The 26,206-nt window shown below is 41.3% G+C and overlaps 1 protein-coding gene across 1 annotated transcript in view; it reads right to left on the reverse strand.

Annotated features, from left to right (window-relative positions):
* Positions 1-25,455, reverse strand: part of LOC119907290 (hippocalcin-like protein 1) — a 38,008-nt gene extending 12,553 nt beyond the window's left edge. The window contains exon 1 of the mRNA XM_038725054.1: positions 25,016-25,455. The gene's annotated coding sequence lies outside the window, so the exon portion shown is untranslated. The remainder of the gene's footprint in view (positions 1-25,015) is intronic.
* Between the last annotated feature and the right edge of the window lie 751 nt (positions 25,456-26,206).

Here is a 26,206-nt window from a genome sequence, read left to right on the forward strand (position 1 = left end):
TCCCCTGGAGAAGGGATGTTATGCAACGCCACAAGTCTTTAAACTGCTGCATCACATTCCCCCGCCAAAAAACATTGAATTATCCCGAACGCACCCCTGTGACGTCAAGCGGTAGCCAACTGATGACATGGGTTTATCTGGCCAGCTGTGTGTTTGTGTGTCAAATCAGCTGTGTGATGTGTGTGTGTCCAGATCGCCTAATCGTGCCTGACAAAACACGTTCAGTGATGCAACTACGTAATAAAGCCGTTACTATGAAACCAAATCCCTTCTTTTTTTTAATCTTATAATTCCATCAAGTTACCCATTAATAATGATGTCATTACACTAGTTTTAATGGGATTTTTAAGGTGATTATAAATACTAATAACTAATAAGTAATTAATTTATGTTAACATACTTTCAATGGATTATATGCCTGGTTTAGGTGTTTGTTAAGAGGTTAAATTTGAAAATCATTGAAAACCATTCCTTATTTATAACTTGAAGTGAAAATTCAGAGATGGTTTTCATGGGCTTTGGTACATTTAGAGTAACCCATTAAAATTATGTAATTGGGGTATTTTCAATGAAAAATACCTAATATTTTGCAGTCACTAAATCTATCAAATAATTATTGCACTAGAATTAAAAAATGGTCTTTCTAAGGTGCAAATTAACCCTTAAACTGAGATTTGTACAGGATACAGGATAATGGTATGTTTTACTTTTATGTTCAAACCACTTAAATTATCTGTGACAGGCCAAATGTAGTGTAAAAAGTAATTAACAAGCAATTAGACACAAGCACAAGTCAAGAAGTCAGCAAAATGACTCAGTAACATTAGTTACACAGCAATATGTAGTTTAAGGTTGCAAACATTAACATTAGCCAGCCTAAGCTGAAAACATTTCAGACCTTCGTGTAAACAATGAAATGTTTTGTGTGTTTTCATTGTTGAATTAAGGATCCATACATGATATTTTAGGGGATACTCATTTCGTAGTGCATGTAGAGAAATCTTGTGCTTTCATTAATTAATTAATACGACACTATTACTATTATATACCAATACTTTTGTATACTTTAACAGCTTTGTGTACAAAACAGTAACAAAGCCGGGTTTGTTAACTTTGCTACCTTGCACTAGACAACTAATTAGGCCTATGTTCAAAGAAGTTGCTTCTGTGTTTGTGTGTGTGTGTGTGAATGTTGATTTAAATTACTGTATCACTGGGGCTTGAACACCTCCTATGAGATTTGGCCGACCTTGCTGACCTCCAGTCTCTCCTCAGTCATGCTAAGTAATTACACCAACAACTTTGTGCATATGTGAGCGTGAGACAGGCAGAACAAGCACCGGCCTGTTTGTGTTTACATGAACTTGGGAAAGTTAAACAGTCTGTGTGATGCATATGAGGTGGACAGTGTGGGTGCTGCAGGTCATTATCCCTGCCTGGTAAGAGCTACACATACACAAACAAAACCCACACGTCCGAGCTTCTCTTTACTCAGCTAATAAAATTAGACATCATATAAAGTCCCTCGTCCTGCAGGCATTTGACTAAATGCTTGTACACTGACAGTGATGCTTACAGCCAATTCTCAGGCTACTGAAGGGAGAACTGTAGCCATCATTTATGATTTCCTCCTCTCTGTTTGGGGACTGATGAATGCTGCACACTGTGGGGATTAGGAAACAATATAATGGCCCATTGCCATGTGGCATAAAAATGCAGCTTATTTCCAGACTGTCCCTAGCTATGATTTGCTGGACTGCATTCCCACCTGTCGTTAAAAAAAGCTTGCATTTACCGTCTTTTTTTCCAAAAACACAAGAAAATGTCAGTTCCTATATTATTATATTTCTGTCCTATTTAATTGACAGTACACACCTCGCTTTGTTTGCTTTGTTGTTTTTGCTCTATCCAAACACCACCCGGCACAGCTCAGTCATTAGCCTTATGCACAATTTAAGAACAAAGGCAGACACCAATTCATTTCTCCTCATGGAGTAATTGAGTGGCGTCTGCTGTGCTGGTCTTGCTATTAAACAGTAATTTGTGTGTTTTAGTCGAGCAGGCAGAAAACAGACTTGAGTGCACTGCTGTCTCACACCCGTCACAAACGCATTGACGTACACACTTTTTAGCACCCGTGGAAATTAATAATAGCCACCACATGTTGTCCAATTATCATCTGGAGACTGCAGCCACAAAGCAAATGGCCTGTACCTCGGCGCGTGTGTGTGTGAGTGTGTGTGTGGATGTGTGGGTTGGGGTGTAAAAGAAGAAAAGCTCAGAAGAGGGGATGAGATTTAATTGGAGGGACAAAGACTATCATATTAATTGGCCTGTAGCAAAAGTGAATAAAGTATTTCATCTACAAACAAAGCACACTGTACATATAGGACTAATGACAGGGTAAATGTAATTTAGGGTCATTTGCACATGTTCACATTGAATGCAGGAGAGTTTATTATTGGGGAGATCACACCAAAACAATCAGGAAATGATTTGAGTTTATTAAAGAGGTTATATTATGCTTCTTTGTGTTTTTTACCTCCTTTATTTAGTTATATACCTTTTTTGTACATGTAATAGGTTTGCAAAGTGAAAAAGCCCAAAGTCCAGACCAAAGGAAGTTCCAATCTCCCACAGAAAACACTGCTGTGAACTGCTTGAAAAATCCCTTCCGAACACTAGCTACCCTCCAGGCAGTCAATGGAAATAAAGTTGTTACTGTGATGTAGAGACAGAGCTCGGTTAAAACTTTATGGATGAAAGATACATTTGTTACAGATTAATAACTCACCGCTCTGAAACTCTTGCTGGTCGGCAACATGTACAGCTGAACTGAAGCCGTGTTTACCGCCCTTCTCTGCTTCTGATTGATTAGTAGTCCTTAGCTAAGAACTCCGTATGTGCAACTCCCAACAAAGATCATATAGAGACAAGATGTATCGCTAGATGATTTGAATTATAGGTGTTTTGTCCGAGAAGAATGAAACTTGGATGAATCCCCTGAGTAGCACCTCATGCAACAAATCTATTGTCACTACAGCCCATCATGGAGCGGATTTCACTTTCAGACACCACTTCGCACATATGCTGTGAGGAAATAAGGCGCTGATCTTGGGGAATCAACTCGTGGCTCCGCTTCAACTGTGCGACAGCCTGACTACGGCCAAACAAAATAACCAAAATCAGAAATTCATCCAACCATCCAATGGCCGTTCGAGAGCAGTTGATAGGTCCTTGCTCCCCCTCTACACTGCATAGCAAACGACATTGTTGAAAAGTCGCAAAATGTACAGCTATGTAGTTTCTAAACATAAGGGGCAATTTATTGGTAAATTGGAAACTACTATAACATTAGTATAAGTAGTCATGCTAGCTCTAACAATTGGTTGGCTTCTTTGAGCAGAAAGGGGGCCTATTTGGCCGAGCAACCAGAGCTGATGCTAATTTAGCCCATAGTGTTGTACTATAACAAGATGTCATGGCTAGTTAGCTGGTGTCTCTCCTTTGCCTCATTCTGTCTTTCTCTGTTGATTCCTGCATCCGTCTGTGTTTGACCTCGGTCCAGAGAGAAGGAAGAAGGAGCAGAGTCAGTGGCCTCACCCTCCCCTCCCGCAGGCCCGGCTGGTATGCTGAGCTAACACTCACCATCCGTTTAGCTCTGATAGCTAAAAGAGAGGCTGAGGCAGGAGGATGGATGTGGGTTAGACTGCTGGTGGCTGACTGGTGCTCGTTTTAGGGGGTGGAAGCTGAGGGATGGTGGTAGTGGTTGTGGGTTGTAAGGACTAGTGTGGTTCCGGATCTCCGGTGTTGCGAGGGAGCATTGAATTTGGCCCAACTATATCAAACCCTGTGGGGTATGTTTCAGTGTATCAGACAATTTAGAAAGCTCATATAATATTACCGATATTAAGCCATGCTTGTGTTGTGTTGTTGCATTGTTTTTTGAGAAATACTATTAGCTTCTTTGGGCTAAGGACATGATCCAACATGGCTGCAAGAGGAGGGGTTAGATCATCTGACAGCCCTCTAAAGGTTGCCGCTGGAGGACAAATCACAGAGAGTGAGTGGAAACTGACAGGCAGACTGCCAATAGTCTCTATTAGCTATAACAAATCCTACTCTAACACGCCGACCTTTTCACTGCACTCACCACTCTCTCCCTTCCCTACCCCTAGATTTTTTATTCTCCAACCCCAGCTGTGACCTGTGAAATGCTTCCTTGTTGGTCTGAGAATAGTAAAAATGTTTCTGTCCTCACCAGCCATAGTTGTTGTAATCCCACTGCGGCCCCCTGAACCCAAACCCGACTTCCAATCGCTTTGCACTATCCCTCTGTCGTTCATCCCTCCATCCTGAGGCATGCACTAATCACTAATCCACCCCTCCAGTCTAAGTGCCCAGTGCTTGTTAGTTGTTGCTGTCCAGCCCCATCCTAACTTGACCCACACACACACACACATACACAGACTCGGCCCCTGAAACATCTGTTCCAGACCAACTAAGCGGGTCATCAACCTCTGGGCTGATGATTCTTGCACAGGGGAGAAAGGGGGGGAAAACAGAGGACGTGCAGATAAATGATGTAACACCAAAGATAGAATCAGATAGAGAGAAAAGGAGCTATCGTGAGAGTAAAAAGTCAGATCCAATGACAAGAGGTGCGTCCAGAGAAAAGGGTGTTATTAGGTGGTAGAAAGTCTTTCAGAAAAGACGAGGCTTATACAAGGGCTATCTGTGTCTGACATCTTTCAGTATACTCCAGCCCCGGTTTGTGCGTCTCATGTATCATCATCACATTTAAGTTAAAGCTACTTTAAGAAACCATTTTTCTAAAAGATAAATTGCAGAAACCTAGAGCAGACCCACATGCAGTTTTGATGATAAAAAAAAGATTTTAAGCCTATTGCTCAAGCGACTCTTTCTCTAATTCAAAAACAGATGATAGCCTGAAGCAGTGTTGGGTGCTGTAACGCATCGGTTAGTAACGTGATTAGTTTTTCAACAAGTAGTGTAAGATATTATATTTACTAGCCACCGTGACGCCCTGTTATTTTGGCAACTTGGGAATTGGCTGGTTTGCTGTCTTACCAGGAGTTTGATGGAGGGTTGCAATCAATTTTATATCTGTGTGTTTTCAATAAACAGACTGGTCCAAGACGTGTGGGGAAGAAGAAATGTGACTCCCAGTAACTATGGTAACTGGTAAGCCTGCATTTAGGAATCCCCTGGATTAGTTCAGAGTTGGGGGGAGTGTGAACCCCACAGCTTCACTGTGAGGACCTGACTTCTGGTTGCAGTCACCGGGGCTAACGTTGAGCTAATGTTATGCTAGCTGTTAATGGTCAGTACAAATATTAACTGGTTGTTTGTCAAACCACAATGTTTTGTTTTCTATTTACACACGTTAAACACAGAAAATGTGAAGTGTGGTATGAGGCTTGGAGTTGTTTAAAGGCACCCTTTGACAGAGTTAATAAATGGAACGTAATGAGTAGACTACTTAATTAGGCTATTTCTTGCAGTTGCATTTTAAAGTAAAGTGTTATAAGTTTTGTATGATGTCAATTATAACATTTGATGCTATTATTCTTTTGTGGATTTGCCTGCCCATGGACTGCTGATGAAATTTAGCTATCTAGCTAAATATGGGACAGTCAATGATTGTCCTTTGTCTCTGTTAAATAAACAAATAAAATAAAATAAAATGAAATGAGTAATATGAAATGAGTTTATTGATTAAATCTTTCTAGTGACTTGCCCAGCACTCGCCAGAAATGACAGATAACCTTTTTGTACGACATGAGAAATCTCATCAATGGCTCACGTCATGCAAATTAAGTTAGGAGATATAAGATGTCATTTTTTTCCCCTGATGGAGTTTTTGATGACTGCAGAAATATCTCCTAAACTAAGTACAACTGCTGTGTTGTTTCTGAAAGATCACCAGGGTTTATCTTTCTTGAAACCTAGGCTTAGGCCTGTGACATGAGAGACAACCTGGGGATAAAAATCTACATGATAAAACCTAAGATAAAACCTTTGAAGGCAGTTTCTGAATTTATTATTCATTTAGGCTGCAAGTCATGATGATGTTTTTGCCAACATTGCAACTGGATTTTTTTTACAAGGCCATTTTATTGCCCAGAAACCTCTTAGAAGCACCTTATAGCACATCCGTGGACACTAAAAGTAATTTAAGTCTTTGAGTTGATATAGCTGCTCCTTAAGGAGGATTGAAACAGGTTTCACTGCAGGTTTCGCAGTGTTGAGTAAATTCCTCCCACACCAGGCTGGAATTATTTCCCTGGGCAACCATGAGAAATTAAAAATATTAAAAGCATATTGAATAGCTGTGGTCAGGGAGGTACCGTCATCATCACAGAGGTAGATTCTACTGGTGACACTGACTGGGTGTTATTAGTTTTTTAATAAAAGACATGTTACAGTTACATCAGCCCAACTTCAGCTGCAATAAATTGAAAGAGAAAGAATGTGGCAGAGAACAGATTGCAATGGAGAGAGGGAAAATTGAATAGGAGCAGAAGGAATATGAAAAAGAGAAAGTCAGAGAGAGTTAGAGAAGAGATAAGTCCAAAGTCCAACTTAACATTTGAGCCAGTATTTTCCTTTCTGTTAATGTGCTTATAAGATGAGAAAATGCTGCCGTCATATCGCTTGCCAACAGTCAGTCATTAGTGAAGAAGAGGGATGGAGTGGGGGAGAGAAGAAAGCAAGCAAGAGGATGGGAGAGAAGGGAAGACAGACAACAAAGAGAAGGGTTGTTGAAGTGATATGCAGCATTAGAATAAAGGGTAGTGTATATATGTTGCCGAATTCAATATTCTGTTAACACACATTAACCATCTTATTGTGTTCCAGTCAATTTTGACCAGTTTCAAGTTAAAATATTTAATAAATAATATCCAGGTTTTGTTACTCTGTAGTGAGTCTGGGTGGTTGTGTAGATATAATTTTTCTTGACTTTAACCTGACTCAAACTCTTGTTTGGGTTTGGTTTGATCCAGAAAACTACCATGAATGTTTTATTGCTGCATGTTTTCACCTAAGGAAGCAGCTATGACCTGTAGCGATTCCATGACTCCAACCATTAGCTGCCATGTTAGTAAGTTAAGGCCTATCCTACTGAGAGCCATACGGCAGTGCTGGAAAACAGAAAACTCCTCTGATGACTTCCCACAATAGCCCATGTCATTAATTGAATACAGTGCTGGTGAACATAAGATCTTGGGAACATAGGATTGGCCCCAGATAAAGCAGACAGAGCTGGTGCCATGTGAAAAACAGCGATAAATCAAAAAAACTGACAGGCATCATTGATTTTTCTTGTCTTCACTCGAGCGGTTTCAACCTCCCGCTGCCTCTTCTTAAAGCATAGCAATTTGAGAGGCCACCTAAGACGCTGGGCAGCTTATGGCTTTCATCCATATTTCCATCCATATTTTCTCCCCCTAATGCGCTTCGTGTTTTTTTCTCGCATGAAATTTATTATAATTTCTGCTCAACAACCCACTTTTCTCTCACTAAAACATCTATCATGGTGATCAGTCGCTTCTCTCTGTCACACTGGAGAAGTGTGATAACCCTGCCTTCTCTCTCAGACTGCTCTCGCTGGAGATTTGTAGTCTTTTCCTCTTTGTTATGATATTGAAGATGCAATGTGTGGGTGGTGTGTAAGTTAACATAATGTGGTAGTGAAGTTCAGAGAAGTGATTTTGAAAAACATTATTTGTTGTCACATTTAATGAAAAGCAGGAAGCTCTAACATTGGCAACTTAAGTGTTGTCTGAAGAACAGCAGTTTTTAGGGCTCAGTGTTTGGCTGTTCATCCTCTACATGCTCACCATTGTTCCTCACATCCATTGTCATGGTCCCCACTTCTGCTGTTATGCTGATGATGTGCAACTCTACATCGCCGCTTAACTTATCTTCATATGACATACTATGTTCACCAGCTAGACGCTAACTGTGTCCGTGTGATAGTTGGTGCTGGGCAGGTAACGTACAATAGGTTTATCAGAGCTTTTTCTGCCATTTTTGCCAGAAAACAATGCTGATAACAGCAGTGAGACTGAACCAAAACAGTGAAGTTGCAGGCCATAAAACCAAAACAACTGCTGGAAGATGCTGAAAGATACAAAATTCAATTTTAAACTGAGAAGAACTGCAGAGTCTGGTTATAATTTTCTTATAGTTGTCACATAATTGGGGATATGCGATCCACAATTCAAATTATTGATTATAGCCACTGTTTGAAATAAAACCCACTTTAAGAAATTGTTTTCAAGTTATAAAGAATGGATTAGAATATGGTCCTTAAAGACTACTTTTCCCATCAACGCTGTTCCTCCATCCCCTATACACGCTTTATATAGTGCCCTAACTGCCACCACTAGTCTGGTAGAGGCTGCTGATCAATACGATCAATACGAATGAATTCATCAAGTTTCATCGTAGGAGACTGAGAAAAAAAGAGACACTGAGAAACAGAGGGAGATGAGGGAGAAGAAATGAGGGATTGGTGAAGATGCAGAGGGTTATTGAAGGAAAGGACATTAATGGAGTGGTTAAAAATAAGAATGAGGACTGGTCCTCAGTGTGAAGAGCTGTCTCCTGCTGCACTCCTGAATTTTCAGAGCATGTCCATATCCTCATAATAACCCAACATGCACACATTCACGTGTATTCACACATATATGCACACATCTTATTGTTCTCTGTGATTTTCTTTCCTTCATTTCAAATGACTTAATGTTTTAAAGACATACAGCCTCTGATGGTTAGGCAAGGACCAAAAGTAAGCGGAAAGAGAGGGAATGTGATAAAGTTACAGTTAAGGTCACATAAGTGCAGAAGGCAAAGACTTAACAGGCTTATGTGGTATTCACTTCAGAGAGAGATGATGGGAGAAAGAGGAGAGTTGGGTTAATCAGTAATTTTGATGGAACCCATGGTGAAATAACTACAAATGGAAAAAAAAATCATACTCCAGAGATTATCATAATCAACTTTAGAGAAAAGAGAGATTAGCTCTTTCCTGTTCCCCCTAATATCCATTCTCCACTTGTGACCATGTTGAATATTTGTGTACCTACTTATTCTGAGTGTGCACTGGATGAAACTAAACAAGAAATTAGTCTCATGTACGTTAGGGCAGCAACTAACCATTATCTTCATAATTAAATAATCTGCCAATTATTTTCTCAATATTAATTGTTATCTCTTTAAATCATCAGTACACAGTGTAAAAGGCCCATGACAAAAAAAGCCCAAAATGATGTAATCAAAGGTCTTGTTTTATCCAAAACAAAGTTTTACTTCAGTTTACTTATGAAAAAAATAAGCAAATTATCACATTTGAAAATCTCAAACCTTCAAATATTTGACATTTTTGTTAAGAAAACAACTTTTATCAAAATAGTTGAAGATTAATTTTCTTTCGATCAACTAATCGACTGAGCATTGCAGCTCAAATGTGCACAATTTACATATTTCATACATACATAGTGACCAACCAACATAGTGACCAACCATGTGACCTTTGTTTGAAAGGTAGTGGAACTATCCACTCAATATATATAGAAATGTCTTAAAATAAGGACCAAGATACACAGTCTCTCAAGCAGAACTCTGTATCAAGAAATATGGAAACTTTGGCTAAATGTCAGCCAGTGAGGCATTTGGCCAACAAAGGTCACTTTAAATGACTGGTCATTCTGGGAAAAGTCAACCTACACTCAACATATGCTGGTTTAATTTCCAATGAAAAATCCATCCATCCATCCATCGTCAACCGCTTATCCTGCGTATAGGGTTGCGGGGGGGCTGGAGCCAATCCCATCTGACATTGGGCGAAAGGCGGGGTACACCCTGGACACGTCGCAAGTCCATCGCAGGGCCACAAATAGACGAACAACCACTCACGCTCACACTCACACCTAAGGACAATTTAGGGTCACCAATTAACCTAGACTGCATGTCTTTGGATGGCGGGAGGAAGCCGGAGCACCCAGAGAGAACCCATGCAGACACGGGGAGAACATGCAAACTCCACACAGAAAGGCCAGGGGCCCCGGGGTTTGAACCCACGACCTTCTTGCTGTGAGGCGACAGTGCTAACCACCGTGCCGCCCCCAATGAAAAATGTGAAATTTAATTTTAATTTCATATAAATGACTAATAGTATGACGTTTTGCATCATCGTGTTTATGCCACTGCATGGCACTCACACCATGCCATATTTTCTGACGGGGCTTTAACAAACACTTCCTTCTGGGCTCCGCACGACAACAGCAGCAGTCCTCTTTTCAGGAACTCAGACCTCCATCTGGGAGGAGGCTGACCTCATTTATAACACATCCATTGGAGGGCAATGCTATTTCCATCTGGGTCACAAAGACAAGTAATAATGTCCTCCATCGAGAAGTAACAATTAAGTTTACGTGACTGAAAACGTCAAGCATCCTGAGCGCCTCCACATATCCATTACTTGGGACCCAATACAGATCAGTTCTCTGCTATGAAATCTAGGACTATTTACAGGCCCTTAAATCATACAGGGAAACCTATTCCCACAACTCCACGGGAATAAGGCAATTTGTGATAAAAGCCTTCTTGGCTCTGGACAGTGATCACATTGACATCCCTGTTCCTGTTACTGTACTGAATAAGAGACAATGTTTCTTTTCTTTCTAGCTTGTGGATATAGCAACATCTTAAGATGATGTCTTAAGATGTCTGTCGCTCTCTCTCTCTCTCAAAAAAAAAAAACTGTATCACTGCTTTCCAGTCATCCAAAGCATGCAACATTCTTCTGAGCGCCTTCCTCTAATGATGTGCTCGACAACAAAGTCGTCTCTGGCTTTTTTGATTAAAGAAAAGAAAAATCAAACATGCGTGCTTCCAAATATGTCAGCATACGACAATGCATGCAAACATGTTCTTTACTCTTTTCGTCGCAGGGTAGAGATAAAAGCCAGATACAAGAGGAGATTTTCATATACATAATATTTATATAATATTTCTCAAGAAGCCTCCTCGCAGCCATTCGTTATGAAATATTTACACTGGCAAGCTCATCTTCACAGTCAGTCACGACACACATTTTTTAACCACTTCAGTCTTGTAGCTGCTCCACTGCTGCCTCTCTCTCCATGTATGCATGATTACATATAAATGCTACATTATGCTGGACATTTGCATATGACAGCAAATGCACATCAGGAACTCGGACGCGAGCGTTTTTTGTCCTGCTGAGTCAAAGACAAAAGCAATATGCATTCAAGACAGTGCTGTAACTACCCAGTTTTAACACATTTGTGCCCACTTTTGGACACAGTCAGTGCAATCCTTTAAATGCATTTCCTCTGTTTGCACCCGCAATTTCGCACATGCAAATGAATAAAGTGCACAGTAATAGAGCGAGGTTGTGGGCAGCTATTATAGCCTTAGTCTTTTGTTTATTTAAATTTATAAATTACAACACTTTGAACAGAGGCAGTAAGATAAACCTTTAGTCCAGTGCTGTGAACGCTCAAAGCTGTTGCTTTGAGAAAGACTTGTGTTCACAAGCATACGGCTCAGGTCAGCGCTGCATCTGTCCATGAACACACAGCAGGGGAGAGAGCTCATGCTGGCTGCCCGACTGTAGCACACCATGTGTTTGTGTGGGAAGAGCCAGGATTGAGGAGACGACGAGCCGACTGACTGCACAGTTGGTGCATCAAAGGGAGTCAAGCTGCAACATTTGTTGATCACAGAATATGTGAGTCTAAGAGAGGATATGGGTGGGAAATGTTTGTAAGGTTAGGTTGCATTTAGTAAAGGTGGAGGACTGACAGAAGGAAAAGATGGTAAAACAAAACAAGAGGAACACTGATGGATAATTAATGCCACTCTTTCTCTTCTTCCCACTGCCACTATGACCTTCAGGGAGTGTGTAATTCCAGCACGGGGCATGAGCATAAAAGTATATGAAAATCCATAGTGTCTGCTGCACACCACACAGAGGGGGCCGAAGGCAGGAAGCTTGTCTGCTGACAGGCCCAGTCGGGGCTCTCCACCCAGACAGGTTATTACATCAGCAACAGGTTTGTGCACATGGGGGAGATACTCCACAAGTGAGCTTGTCCTCCTCTTGGAGACAAATTGACCTGAGCAGCTGAGTAAGTCACAGTTCAAAAGCCAAGTTCCAGTTATGCAATAGCACATTGATATTTTTAAACAATTCAAGACATCTGTACTGTTCTCTCCTCTAAATCTGATGATACACGGGGTAACTTTTTGAGCAATGTTGCTGGGCAATCTTGCTAGTGGCAAGTCCGACTATGTTTTGAACGGATAGCAGCGGTCCGGGGCGGGGGAGTGGTGGGGGAAGGGGATTACGGTAGTAATCTTTGCTCATTACCATTGTTGACAACGTTGCCCTGCATGATTGCTCTAAAAGTTGCTCTGTGTCAGCTTAATCATCACCTTAAGAGAACCCAACCAATTTTCTGGAAGCTATTCATGCTCTTTTACAACTTGCACAATGTAAAAATCCATGCATTCAAAGAAGCAGGCTTTTTGAGATGAATACCAACCATTATCATTGTCATTATTAATTCCTTCATCACTGGACTGAACTAAGAAAATAATGTTTATACTGTGTTTCAAAAAAGAACACATTCAAATGTTGCACAAAAATGATTTATTTAACTTGAGTAAAGGCCCTTTCATTAAACAAAGCACTTACCTTTTAAGGGTTTGGTAGCTAAACACGCCCAATAATTACCAATCAGACTAAGGACACACTATTCTTCATTCAACCCAAGCCACAATCAGAAATGCTTAATGTTAAGTTCAAATAATTTGAAACCAAGTTCTCAGGGGCTTTAAAAGAAAAAACTCACATAAATCTCCATATCAGCCTATGATGGTTTTCACAAGAAAGTTTGTTGGTTTGAGAAACATGCATTTAGTCTATTCTTGGAGCAAAGTAATATTCCAAGATTCCCATCGATAATATAATTGAAATTGTATCCGTCAAACTGAACCCTAAACAAAACTATAGCACCCACAGATTCCCCTCAGGGGTCACACGTGTGGCTACTCCTGCTGCAGAGGTGAAGGCAAATCCTGTATAGTTCTATCCTTAGCTGCAATCGATCTGCTGACAAACAACACCTGTCTTCCCTATCTCCTCATTTAGCCTCCTCTTTTTTCTTTTCCTCCCTCCATCCATCTCCCTTCCCCTCCATACCGTCTCCAATGTCAGTTTGTCGTTCTTTAACAGCCCTTGATCTGTGCTAAATGCCTTGGGCCGAGCTTGCTGCTGCCTGTGCTCCCCTGGTATCGCTGCTCTAGATCTTTCCGTCCCACTCCTGCCAACCCAAACTGGCAACAGGACCGCTAGAACTCGGCTCTCTGGCCTTTCTCCTTGTTACTAAACTACCAAAAAGTGGGTTCAGATGCATTCATGAGTGCAGTTGCGGTGTCCTGGTTTAGTTGCCTGGACAAAGGAGTAATGGAGGCTGAAAGCAGCCAGTCTCTAACCTTTGTACAACTGACGTATAAGCACTCAGATTTAATGAGGTTCTAGCATCCATTCCCATTAACTGCAACACATTTATTCAAAAGGTTTATGTAAATACAAACCTGCACGCATCAGGATAGAAATGTCATTGTTCTAACATCCATTCAGCATCTTGGACAGTTTGAAAAGGTTGCGGTTAGGTTTAGTTGTAGCTCCAGTGTAAATGATATTGTAAGGGTAAGTTAAATAGGACACTGAATCAAACCTCTCTCCTTTCATCATGCCAACAGTATCACATTACCTGGGAGGTGAATTGTTCCACTGCACTGAGGTCTTAAAGGGTTACTGCTCTGTTTTTTAAGCTCTCCTAGGGCACTAAAAAAGGGGACATCCCTTACTGTGAGAAGCCTCCAGGGTGAAAGGCTTTCGAGGTAGCAAAGTGTATTTTAGCTCTCTCCCAGCCATGTGCGGGTGGGTCTCACATGCACCTGTCTGCACATAGTGACAAAAACACACACTGTAGAGACACACACTTCCCAGGATGAAGGTGGCAATTATTCTCCCAGTATCAACTACCTTTCTTTGTTGCTGGAGGCAGTTAGATGCTTATTCAGGTCAAGGAGTGTTCTGTGAAGAGAAATTAATGATAAAAAAAAATAAAAAGACAGCTACATGGGCATCACTAGGGTTTGACAGATGTTTGTTTATGGATAATTTACGCATCACTAAAATAAAACAGGTTGCACCACACAAACTAGCTCTTAAACAGATTAGTTATATCAGTGACTAGGTGTAATTTACGTAGCTATCTGAACCAACCAGCTAGCGTTAGCTTGCCACAGGGAAAAAGAGGTAATATAAAAAGGGTTTGAAACATTTGCCCTTAACTTTCAAAATGTTTAAAATTCTATTTTATAATGTAAATAGGGAAGATTTTACAAAAACAACACAATACATTACAAATTAGATATTGTAGACATATTACAAAATGTTAGCCTAATAATGTTAGGCTAAATGATTACATAACGTCAGTTAGCATTCAAAACTGCATGAAAACTGTAATATTTGTGAGTTGTGCTACGGCTTGTGATGCTACAATGACAGTCATGTTTTCCAAATTGATTGTTTTAGTTTGAAATGCATTACAAATGTTTTCAAATGTAGCTTACAATTTATAAATATATAGGGCTGGGCAAATTAATGCGTTATTATCGTGTTAACGCATTAATTAATAAACGCAGACAATTCTTTTATCACACATTAACACTGTTTTTAAGTAATTTGCTGCAAGGAATGCGTGAAATCCTGACATTTTGAAATGTGTATTTCTGAACTTGAACAAAGTTAAACAATAAACAATATTTATAACAATAACAAGTAAAACAGATGTAAAACAGAACAAGGGAGCATGTTGCTCTATAGAGGAGGCGGCTAGAAGCAGCACATACTGGCACACCGGCTCAATGTACATCTGTCTAATGCAGAGTCTCTATCCACAACCTGGAGGAGGAACTGTATACAACTGTATTAAATAAAGAGTATAATGTTTAGTTAATAGTTTAATGATAGTATAACAATAATGTATTAAATACTACATTCATTACAATTTCATATAATAGTATACTTTTTTGCCACTAGTTGAATATTAAATCCAGTTACAGCCATTTCATTTCTGTGGGTTGTTTTTAAAATTTAAGCAAAAAAGTCTACATAGGTCTCTAATTTGTTAATGCTAAGTACTAACTTGACAATCACATTGTTCAAAATTTTATGATTTGCTGTAGCATGTCGAACTTTTTTTAATGACCCGCCCCATCCAGGCAAATTGGTCATTTGACAAAAAGTGACTGACAAGCACGTCGCCTCTGTGAAAAGTTGAAAATGTAGAACAAAAAAAGGCACCGATACAGCTAACGTTAGATGGCCAGAGAGCCAAACTCAAACCTTCTTATCGTCTCCCAATTTTCTTCTTTGTCTTACCTCTTCAGCTGCTGCCGACGTCTCTCTGTCTCTGTCACAGAGCGTTTCTCTCTGTGCTCCGGTGACGCGTCCGAATATGTTTTGAACGAATAACGGCGGGGTGGGGAGGGGGGTTACTGTAGGCTGTTGTCTTAAAAGTTACTCGCGCACTGCTCATAAATCATTTTTCTGATTGCACGTAGGCTTATCTGTTTTTAGAGGCACATGCGGGAGCCCGGTGTGGGCGGAGATAATGAGCAGACTGCTTTAACAAGCTAGATAAAAGGTAATGCCTTGGCAGTGGCAAATAGCTTTGGTTTTATATTTGATTTGATTACATTAATGTTTAAGTTGAGATTTACAAGAAATATTTTATTGCTACTGTGTAAAGGGAATACTGCTGGTAAAAAAGCACCTCATTTGTTTAAAGTGTTTGCAAACCAAATGTTATTGCGCTTTTGTGTATATAGCAGTACAATTAAATTAAAAGTGTGCAATACACTTTAGAATTTATTATTCAATTTTGCCCATAACAATGTGATTAATTGCGATTAATCACGATTAAAATTTTAATCAATGCCCAGCACTAATACAGACATTCCTTACATTTGAATGGTGCAATCCAATATAGTAAATCACTAGTTTGAAACTAGCTAACATTAGTAGTTAAGATCTAAGGAAGGACTTCACAGTCAAAATTAGTAAAAGCTAGTGCTACAGATCCAGGACCAGTGTCCCCTCTAAGCTGATACTACAGTGACGTAGGTCGGATATTTCGTCACATAGACCAAATCCTATCTCATCAGTCATCATTCATTCCTTGGCATTGTTGCCAGAGTTCCACAGTCAATGTAAGTGGATTTTGACAATGTTACAGTAAATGTTATGACAGGCAGGGACACTGCCAAAGCTTTGGGTTTAATGAGCTGACACAGGACAACCATCAGGAGTTTTTTTTTAAGACCAAACAGGACTCAAGAGTGTCCGCAGTGAGGAAGATCCATGCAAAAAACAAGGTGAGAAAAAAATCTTTAAAAAGGGCAATACAGAGAGTAAGAAAATCACGTTATGGTGAGAAAAACAAAAGAGAAAGCTCCGATCACATGGAGCTCAGGAGAGTCTGAGGTGTGAAAGGCAGATGGGAGAGGCAGAAGCATCAGTCTTTTCCAGCTGCTTGCTGGCACACACACTGACGACAAGGTTACGACCCCTCAGGCATTCACTTTTTGTCTCCCCTTCTCTATCTTACCCCTTCACTTAACACCCTCTTTCTCTGTATCTCACTCTCTTCTTTTACCCCCCCCACTTATCACATCCGTTGTACTGTATGGCATTTTCTAATGTGTTAAAGCACCAGCGCAGGCGGCTGTGGAGGCCCCCACCACCACCCCCACCATTTACTCGTGCCACCTCGCATCCAACACATGGCGATCACACATCCTTCAAAACGTGTGACTCATATAACACATTTATTGATTGAATCTATAAAAATAACTAAATTCTGGCAGTGTTTTTTTGTTTATAGATAGTATATGTGTACGTGAGCAGTGGGTGTGTGGTTGCCACACTGCTACATCCACACACAGCCACAGAATTATGAATGTTGACTAAAGATATTTACTGTTCATCGCATATCTTGTGCTATCTTTTGTGCTGTCTATCTTAAATCCTGTTATCTTTACATAATGCAAAGTTGTCCTGAGAAGATCCACAAATCCCCTTGGTGCGTTACACTTACAGTTACGGTGATTGGGGCTCTGATGTGGATCCCTCAAGCAGAAGTGGTGTGTGGTCAGAAAAACAGGAAGAGTGGGGGGGAGCCACAGAGCACTTGCCTAAAAGTCATCACATAAAATAAGGGAAAGGACATTGCTCTCTAATATACTTACATAAAGAGGATTTAGCCTCCGGTTCGCGTTCTCACAACTATAATCTAACTCTCACGCAGCCTTTGCTTATTTCAGGCAACTTCTCTCTGTCCTAGAAATTTAAATTTGATCAAACACTAACATCTCTCCGCATATACAGCAGGTTTTCATTTCAAAAGGATGCCTTACTATGCTCAACCCAGTCTGGAAAACCAGAAAAAGAAATGAAAATCTGACGGCTTGATGGTATTTCAACCATGGAGCTACAGTACTATTACATCAGGAAGCAAAACATCTAGAATTTACGAATGCGATTTAAAAGGGCCATCAATTCCCAAATAAGGCAAAGGCATGCAGCATATGATGGGGTGACTGGAAAGTATGCCATACCGCCTCGCCACATTACAGCTGTCTCACTTTCATTTTTCCTGCTCTGGTGATGGAAAAATGAGAGAAAGTATCTAAAAATACCAGCACGCCTCTACTTTTGTCAGGAAGGCAAACAGCCAGCTCAGCGAGAATTTCCCCTTCACAAGCAATCACGTCGCACCGACAGAGGCCTGCGAGCTGCGTGATGGCGATATCCCACAATGCAGTGCCGTGACTTGTACAGTACTGGCGTGCGGGGCTCACCCTGGGGTCCGATGGAAGGATCACACGTTCAGACAACCGCTTGTTTTGCTTGCAGGACTCTCTTATGCTCCTGCTCCACATCCTCGTCTCCTCGTCTACTGCAGGCTCTGGCTGGGAAGTTCACACATCGGTCTGCTGATACCAAGCGAAAATTTACATACTCGCTGGTTAGCAGCTCCCCCAGTTTCTCAGTTCTACCTCGGAGCTGTGGATTACAAGTGCTGGAAGTGGGACTCTGTGCTACACCTGGGTGATAAGCAATTGTGTCGCAGTTTGATGAGAATCGATACTGCTCCTTATTTTAGCTCTGCATAATTGCCACTTTTAAATTCTAGAAAATGATGAAAGACATCCAGTCATGTGGTGTAATGGTGAATCTATAAAAACAAAGTATGATTTAGTGGTTCACTCAGGTATGTGTTATTGTATATCATTCATTTTAATGGGTCCCTATTTGCTGTCACCAGGACTATACCTACTCCTCCAGGGGTCCACTGGAAAATATCATTTTAATGCCTTTACTTTTCCATTGTGCATTTGCTCCACCAAAGCACTTGCAAACTCCTTGTTTCCAGTCATTCATTCTCATTAGGAATGATCAAAGAGGCACATGTGGCCCCACGAGACTTGTTCATCACGACCGATCGGCAACACAAGAGCTGCTAAAAATAAAGTGTAGTAAATATCTATAATATCTGGCATGTTCCAATGGACCTGTCCAGCCCTGTCCCCAATCAATCACATAGCACTCCCTGCATTCAGCGCCCTTGATGACCACTAACAGCAGCAGCAACGCTAACAATGATCTCCAAACACTAGAAAGGGTTAGATTTTTTGGTCAAGTCAATTCCTAAAGGTGAAATGTCCAAAAACAAACTACTGTCGACAAAAGAATGAGAAGTGAGGGAAAAAGAAAAGACCACAAGCATCATAGCAGATCACATTGTAAGAGTCTCATGCCGAGCCCGGAGAGGCAGACAGCGCATTTAATTGAACAGACTCTACAGAATAATACTGCTCTTTTGCTCACAGCTCCACAGAAAAAGGGTTGCTATGTGATTGCACCAGTAGCTGGAGAAATGAGTCTGCAGTCATTACGGCTGCTTGTAAATGCATCCAAGACAGCCGGCGCCGGATCGATTTTTCTATTTCTGATTGTCCAGAGAGCCCTACAAGAGGCCAACGGGGGGGGGCTGAGCTTAATTGATGCTGTCACGGTATGAAACAGGTTATAATTTTTCACCCACGACATCTTATCTTGCTCCTCTCGCTGTTGCAGTACTGTTCTGCTCTCATATATAAAAGAATACAGGCACAACATCCGCTACTCTGTTTATATTTATGCAGCTGAGGTGGAGACACAGCTGGTGGTTGTTCTTCCATAAAATTCCTCACATTCTGCTCAGGCGTGGAGTAGAGTGAGGCTTTAATGTCCCAGAGCGCCAATCAGACAGCTTTCAGACAGCAGTCGATAAAAGTAAATACAACAAGAATACAGCAATGACTAAAACAGCCATCAACACAATACATTCAAACATACAATACATACACAAGTAAACGCACGCAGGTGAACTACAGCGTCACTGTTGTCGCTGTCACCATCAGAGAAAGACGAAAAGACAGAAGCCACAAGGCACCAGATCACATCCACAGCTTCTGTAGTAAGAGGTCTAATCACATTTTGTTTAAAAACCCAGTAGCCTGTAGCCCTGTGAGGACCCTGTGAAGGATGAGATGTGCTAGACAAGGAACCATTCACTCGAACTCTGTTCCGCTTGTCAAAAAGTCAATTAACCAACAAACAATATTAAAATCCATGTTTAAATACGACAGCAGCCTATGTGCAAGGATGTGGGGCTGACTACAATTCATCAAAGAAGAGCAATCATGCATGTTTTTTGTTTCCTTCCAGATGCCTCAAAAGAAGATTTAACAGGCTTGCGGTGCATCTTCAACCCCCTGAGTTTAGGTCCCATCAGCTGTTCCAGGCTTTTTATTAGTGACAACTGTACACATCTTGGGAGGAATATTTTCACAGAAAGAAAGATATTTTGCACAGGATCCTTAAAATTGCCTCACTTTGCACATTCTTAACAGTGATTTAGCACCTTTAAAGAGTCCTCAGACCACAACACAACATCCAGGCAAAAGGTCCAGCACATTATAATGTCTCCTAGGGCAGGTAATACACTGATAAAAAGACCAAGGGACCAAGGGAAGAAGAGTTGAAGTGTCGTTCTTTGGGCCAGGTTTCGGTGAGAGCGAAGATACAGGCGATTGTGTACACCGACAGAGATTTTGCACTTGCAGTTAGTTCCTCCATCGTATTCCTTGAAGTCCTGGTTCTGGTGAGGTACATTCCATTACCTTCCACACTCCTTCCTGGTTCTAGTTGCCTGTATGCCAGCATCACAGCACTGAATGAGAAATTCTCAGTGCTGTACTCAGGCTTGCGAGTTCAGGTCGATCTCCTGCAGGCGGTAAAAAGGAACATCATCACAAGAGCTTTGCAGCCTCCATGATAGTAAGATGATGATGGATCAGACAACAGGAGGAACAAATCCCCCCTCTCCAGGCAAGAAGTATCATGTTTTGTTTGAAAGGCGTAAGGGAGGCATCTACATCGAGAGAGAAACCCTTTAGGAGTCCAGAGTCAGGCGAGAGCCACGAGAAAAGAATACATTTTTGTTGTGCCTGCTGTGCAGCTTCTCAGTCTAAAAGGGACTAATTCAACTATTAGTCCCTTAAGACTGAAACGGACATTTCTCAGGGAGCCTTTTGAAAAAGACAAGACAAAAAAAATGTACCAATAGAAGATGAAAAGCTAATTGAAGAGATCTAATGATTGAGTGGTAAAAAATGTCAAGAAGTTAAGCAGGGAAAGAGAAATATTCTTGTGGTCTGACAGAGGATGGCAGAAGAGGAGGACAGATAGAGGCAAAGAGGAAGAGGCCGCTTTGAGATATGATCTCAACAGAGGTATCGGTGGAGTGTGTCTGTGTTCTCCACCATTATCAGCTGAGAGCTGATGCCCCTGTTATTGTAAAGAACACACACAAACGCACTCGCTCACACACTTTTCTCCCCCCTGACTTCATTAGCCAAACCACATGCAGAGCTCTGGGAGTAATTGGCTGCCCTTTCAGCCTCCTAATGTCGAGAGGAGAGGAGGGAAGAGGAGGTGAACATGCAGAATTATATTTATTAAGAATCTCCACTCAGAACTTTTTTTCGTTCTTCTCCTTTTTTCTTTTATCCTTTTTTGGTGAGCTACTTTATTGTTTTAACCCACATATCTTTTGTGGCGGTTTCCTGTTCCTACTTAATTTGTTTTCATGCTTTTATTACAAGACAAAAGGAGAAATTCCATACCAGTTCTTTCAAATTATTCCACACCAGCGTCTTTTGATTGGATTCACTGGAGACAGAGCAGCTAGACCTCCCTACAAACAGGGATCATGCTGCTTAAGCCTCATATCTGATTTGTTCAGTGGTGCTCAGTACTCAAGTGCTATAATTTTGTACAATTCTGAAGTACTTTACATGAGTATTTCCATTTTATGCTACTTACTATATATTTTCAGGGGGAAATATGGTCCTTTTTACTCCACTATATTTACAGCTGTAGTTACTTTTCAAATTATGATTTTACATAAAAACATAATACAAATATTGGTAAAAGATTAAACCAGTGGCTTCTTCAGTTTGTCTCAGATGTCTATGAGTTGTTGATGGGACTTATTAACAGTTTGAATCTGAAAGAGATCAAATTATTCATTGTCACTATAAAATCAAAGATAAAAGTCAAAACTATTAATAGAAATGTTTCTTCTTTCCTACCTAAATAATCACCCCTTAGATTTATTTTCTGACACATTGGAGGGGCCTGACCCCTAGGCTGGGAACCACTGGATTCACTGGCGACATCTTTCATTTAGGCCTGTGTGGTGTTTTGCTCCGAGCTGTCCACCTCCAGCAGAGCAGCTGCTCTCTCAACCTTATCCCAGGTTTTATCAGACTGGATGTCTGACAGGCAGGAAACACCCCTCCAAGTAGGATCAGGGCTGATTATAGGGCCAGACAGTGTGCATGGGAAACGCAGGACACATCATACTTATCCCGCTCCCTTACGTATGAACACACAAAGAGACATCTTCTCTGAAAACGTAACATGCAGCGGTGGGCAAACCGTCTCAGGCTATATGAGAAGATTTTTTTCTAGGTACATAAATTTTGGTTGCTGCAGTGGGAATTTGTTGCCTTCCAAAACAACCTAACTGAAATGATGAGTGTGTTTTTTGTTCTGCCACTTATATCATTGAAGTTTAGCTTAGTTTTACTAAAACTACTTAAGGCTACTTAGCCGTCAAGATTAGGGAAAGATGTGGCCCTACATAAAAATGCAAACCTATTTTTCACTTCATATGAGAGTTTTTACAGGGAGAGTTGTTTATGAGAGTTGTTTTTGATGTTGCTTTACTCACTGGTTTCAAGAAGGGTTACAAACACTGGGATCGACATGTGGTGTCAGTCAAATCTGGTCAAACCACGTCCATACAGTTCTAATCCATCGATTAGTTGGGTTTTAAAAGTGTTGAATAATAAGTTGTTTTTTGTTTGTTTTTATTAAATATGTAAGATTTAAGTTCTCAGGGCCTTACAAATAAATCAAAGTTGACTGTTGGTCGGAGACCGGATCCAAACTAGTCTCTGTGATGTCACACTTGCAGCAGTATAATAACGTCATGCTGCTTCTACCACATATTTTGCACAACTAAAAGAAAAGATAAATATAAACATAGGTCACTCTGTGCATTTGAACAGCTTGTATTCAAAATTTAATATCTAATAGCATCATCATTACAATCATGGTAATAATGGTTTTTGGGAAAGTGACTGCTCAGAATTTACTAATTAAAACAGACCGCTAAAGATTTCCTCCCCATTACTGTGTTATTCCACCACAGAGCCATTTTACACTGAGCCATTATGTCCATCTCTTTGCCGTTCTCTTAATGATTATGCGCTCTTTTTTACCCATAAAAGCCTTAGGGTTGTCCTCTGAGAATATTCCACTGGCCTTCCACATCCATCATGCTGCAGATGTACAAACAGCAGGCCTCTGTGGGGGAAGTTAACCTAACCCAAGGCCCGGAGGCTGCCAAGGTCTCCGAGCATCAGGAGCATTCAAAGGTTTTGCTTGTCTCTCTGGAAGAAAGAAAGAAAGCTCCAAGAGGCTGAGCCTGTGTGTTTCTATCCATGGTCCACTACTGACCTGTGTGTTCCCGTGGCAAGACAGAAACCTTAATTCAAAGTGACTTTCAGGCCGTGCTCTTATGTATTCCATGTGAACATGTCAGTGAGGGGCATCCTGTGAATTTCTAGCAGCGTCACATGAGAGCAAGGTTACCCATTTGAGCAGAATGTTCCTGTGAAGTTCAGCAGTATAGAATATAGAAAGTAGCACATTGCATACAGCGGAGACATGCATGAAAGAGTCATTGATAACAAAACCATTTCCCTTCCCTTCAACTCTGCAGTGCAAATCACCTCCTCATTGAAGCACACCTTGACTGCAACGTCTATCATTTGCTAGATGCTTACCACCTCAGGGTTATATACAAGTTATGAGTGTGTGTGTGTGTGTGTGTGTGTGTTGGTGGGCGCAGGCAAGTGTGTTTATGAGACTCAGCGACTGAGAGAGAAGTGCTCCAGCACACATTTATCTTCTTATGTAACAACTAGCATTAGCACGAGCTGGCTAAAGGCTGCCTCTTCCCAACAAAAACACCAACAGCAGGATTCGGCTCGTTTCACAACATACTGAGTTAAGCAGGTTTCCTTAGGACACAATCCTCATATACAAATCAATTACTTACAGCCGTGCAACACATGAACCTGGGGTCAGAGCCAATGAGGGCCACGTTATCGGATCGATCATCATTCTTTTTATAATCAGCTAAGATGACAGTACCTTTCGACCTTATAACTGCCACTCATGTGACGCCTTTGAATATTCCTGACAGGAACCAGCTAAATCTGAGAGGATTATACTGAAGGCGTGCAACAGCTGAGTGGCATTTAGGAAAGAAAACGCAATAGGCAAGTTTATCATGTCAGTGTAGCATGGCAGGGCCTGAAACAGGCATAAACAGGCTTAATATCTCAAAGAAAAGAGAGCAGAGGTCGTAAACACCTACCTGACAGATGATAATCTAAGGTGGCGTGATATATACCCCGAGGGCCACTGGGCCACTGCGTCTTATTTCATTTATTCAGTCCACAATGTTTTGCATGCACTGGTTGGTGAGCAAGGCTGTTATCTCATTTGCAAAGTCTCACAAATAGAGAAAATAACATCATTTAACTGATATTACAGTAATCCTATTCAATAGGTAAAGAAATAAAACAGCAAAGATAGTATAAAATAAAGGCCATAGGTCTATAATGTTGCTGTAACACTGTTAAGTGTTAGTGTAATTCATTACACACGTTCTCTGGGAAATGAGAAATAAGAGGTCAAATAAGAGGATGCAATTAAATCTGCTTCTTTTCCCTCTTACTCTCCCTGTCTGCCTCTTTCAGGGAGAATAGATGTACCTCACAGCGGTAAGAGAGGAGGAGAGGTGGAAGATCCAGAGCACCACCACGCGCATCCATCCTTGCCTCTTGTCCCGTGTAAAGATCATTCATAAAAATGGCAGGCCGATCCCGCTACCATCCTACTGGTTGTACTAAAGAGATTTTCCTTTTATTTCAGTGATTAACTCGATTAAAGCACTCCGAAGATGACCAGCCTGAGTGGAATTCACAAAAGAGCAATACCTCTGTTTTAATGCAAAGGAATGCTTACAGATCACTTGCTACGCTTCTCTCGGCGGTTTATTGTCACCACGCAGCCCAAAGACGCACCGTTTCCGCGGGTGAACAAAAGCGTCTGTGCCGCTTCCAGAAGCCGAATTCATTATAGAAAACATTAACATTTTGGCAGATACATATGAATGTCGACCCTTTTCCTTACCCGATAAAGCCGAGGTGGTGTCTGTGGAGGGGAGAAGGATACCCCTGCTCCGGTTGAGGACAGCCGGGTAGAGATGCGGGGATGCTCGGCTCGCTCCGGACGCCTTCCTCCGGTGCGCCTGGTGAATAGTGTTGTCGTTCGAGATCTCCGTCCGGTTACTACTGCTGCTGTTTTTTACTGCACACTCACACACATCCACACGCACTGGCTGGTTGGGTGACTGACTTTAGTGGCCCTGGGCTACAGCAGCCGAGCCCTGCAAAGCATGTTACTGCTGCAGGCGAGAGGCAGCAGTGATGGTGCTGCGGTGCGGAGCTGGTGCTGGCGCTTCCTCTCCTCCAGGGGCCCGGTTGCGGCGGGATAGCAGCGGAGGACAGTGTGTGGAAGTGGTGAGCGCCGTTGGAGTGGATTTAAACAGGGGGATGGTTTTGTTGGGATTACGTGGTAGGGGTTTAATTAGACAGCGCAGCGCCTATTGGCACTGACGTTACGCACATCCCTCCTCCTCCTTTCTCTGTCTCTCCCTCTCTTCTCTCTCTCCCCCAGCAAAACTGATATACATGTATGTGTCACATCATAGAATGATGTGTGTGTTTATAATAATATAAGTCACTGCGCCACCTTTTTTTGATTACTGATTGAGCTGAGGATTGCATATTACATATATAGCCTACAGATGCATAGTTCGAATTACCGGGGGGATTGGGGGGGTGGAGGTTTGGAGGCTTCGACCCCCCAGAAGAGGCAAAAACAAAGAAGCTCATGGGGGTCTTTCTTACCTGTAATTGTAAATATTACAATATATTTCCCATACTCATGCCTTATATTCAAGAATCTTGAATTATGATTTCTGACACCCCTAAAATGGAGCGTACCATTTCCTAATCTTGACATTAGTTAAACGTCTTGTCTGTCTGGATCACTGGCAGAGGCAGCTGCTCCAGTCCAGTCTGCCACACGCTGGTGGAGACACTGTAAGTTAATGTCAGTAGTTAGCTATCTAGCTTCTGTAATACACTTAACTTTCCTACCTTCAGAGTTTCGAAATTAGCAATTATTTTACTTTAAATGAGCCATCTGATGTGATATATATACAGACAGATAGATATATACTAACCTGTCATTTCATTACCACTAGGCTATATCATTTCATATGTTATCTAATTTTCAGTCAACACTGGTGCTTAGGCA

Source organism: Micropterus salmoides, unplaced genomic scaffold (assembly GCF_014851395.1).
Source record: "Micropterus salmoides isolate LMB-PRFRI ecotype aquatic unplaced genomic scaffold, ASM1485139v1 Ms_hic_scaffold_17, whole genome shotgun sequence".
In the NCBI taxonomy this organism is placed as follows: domain Eukaryota; kingdom Metazoa; phylum Chordata; class Actinopteri; order Centrarchiformes; family Centrarchidae; genus Micropterus; species Micropterus salmoides.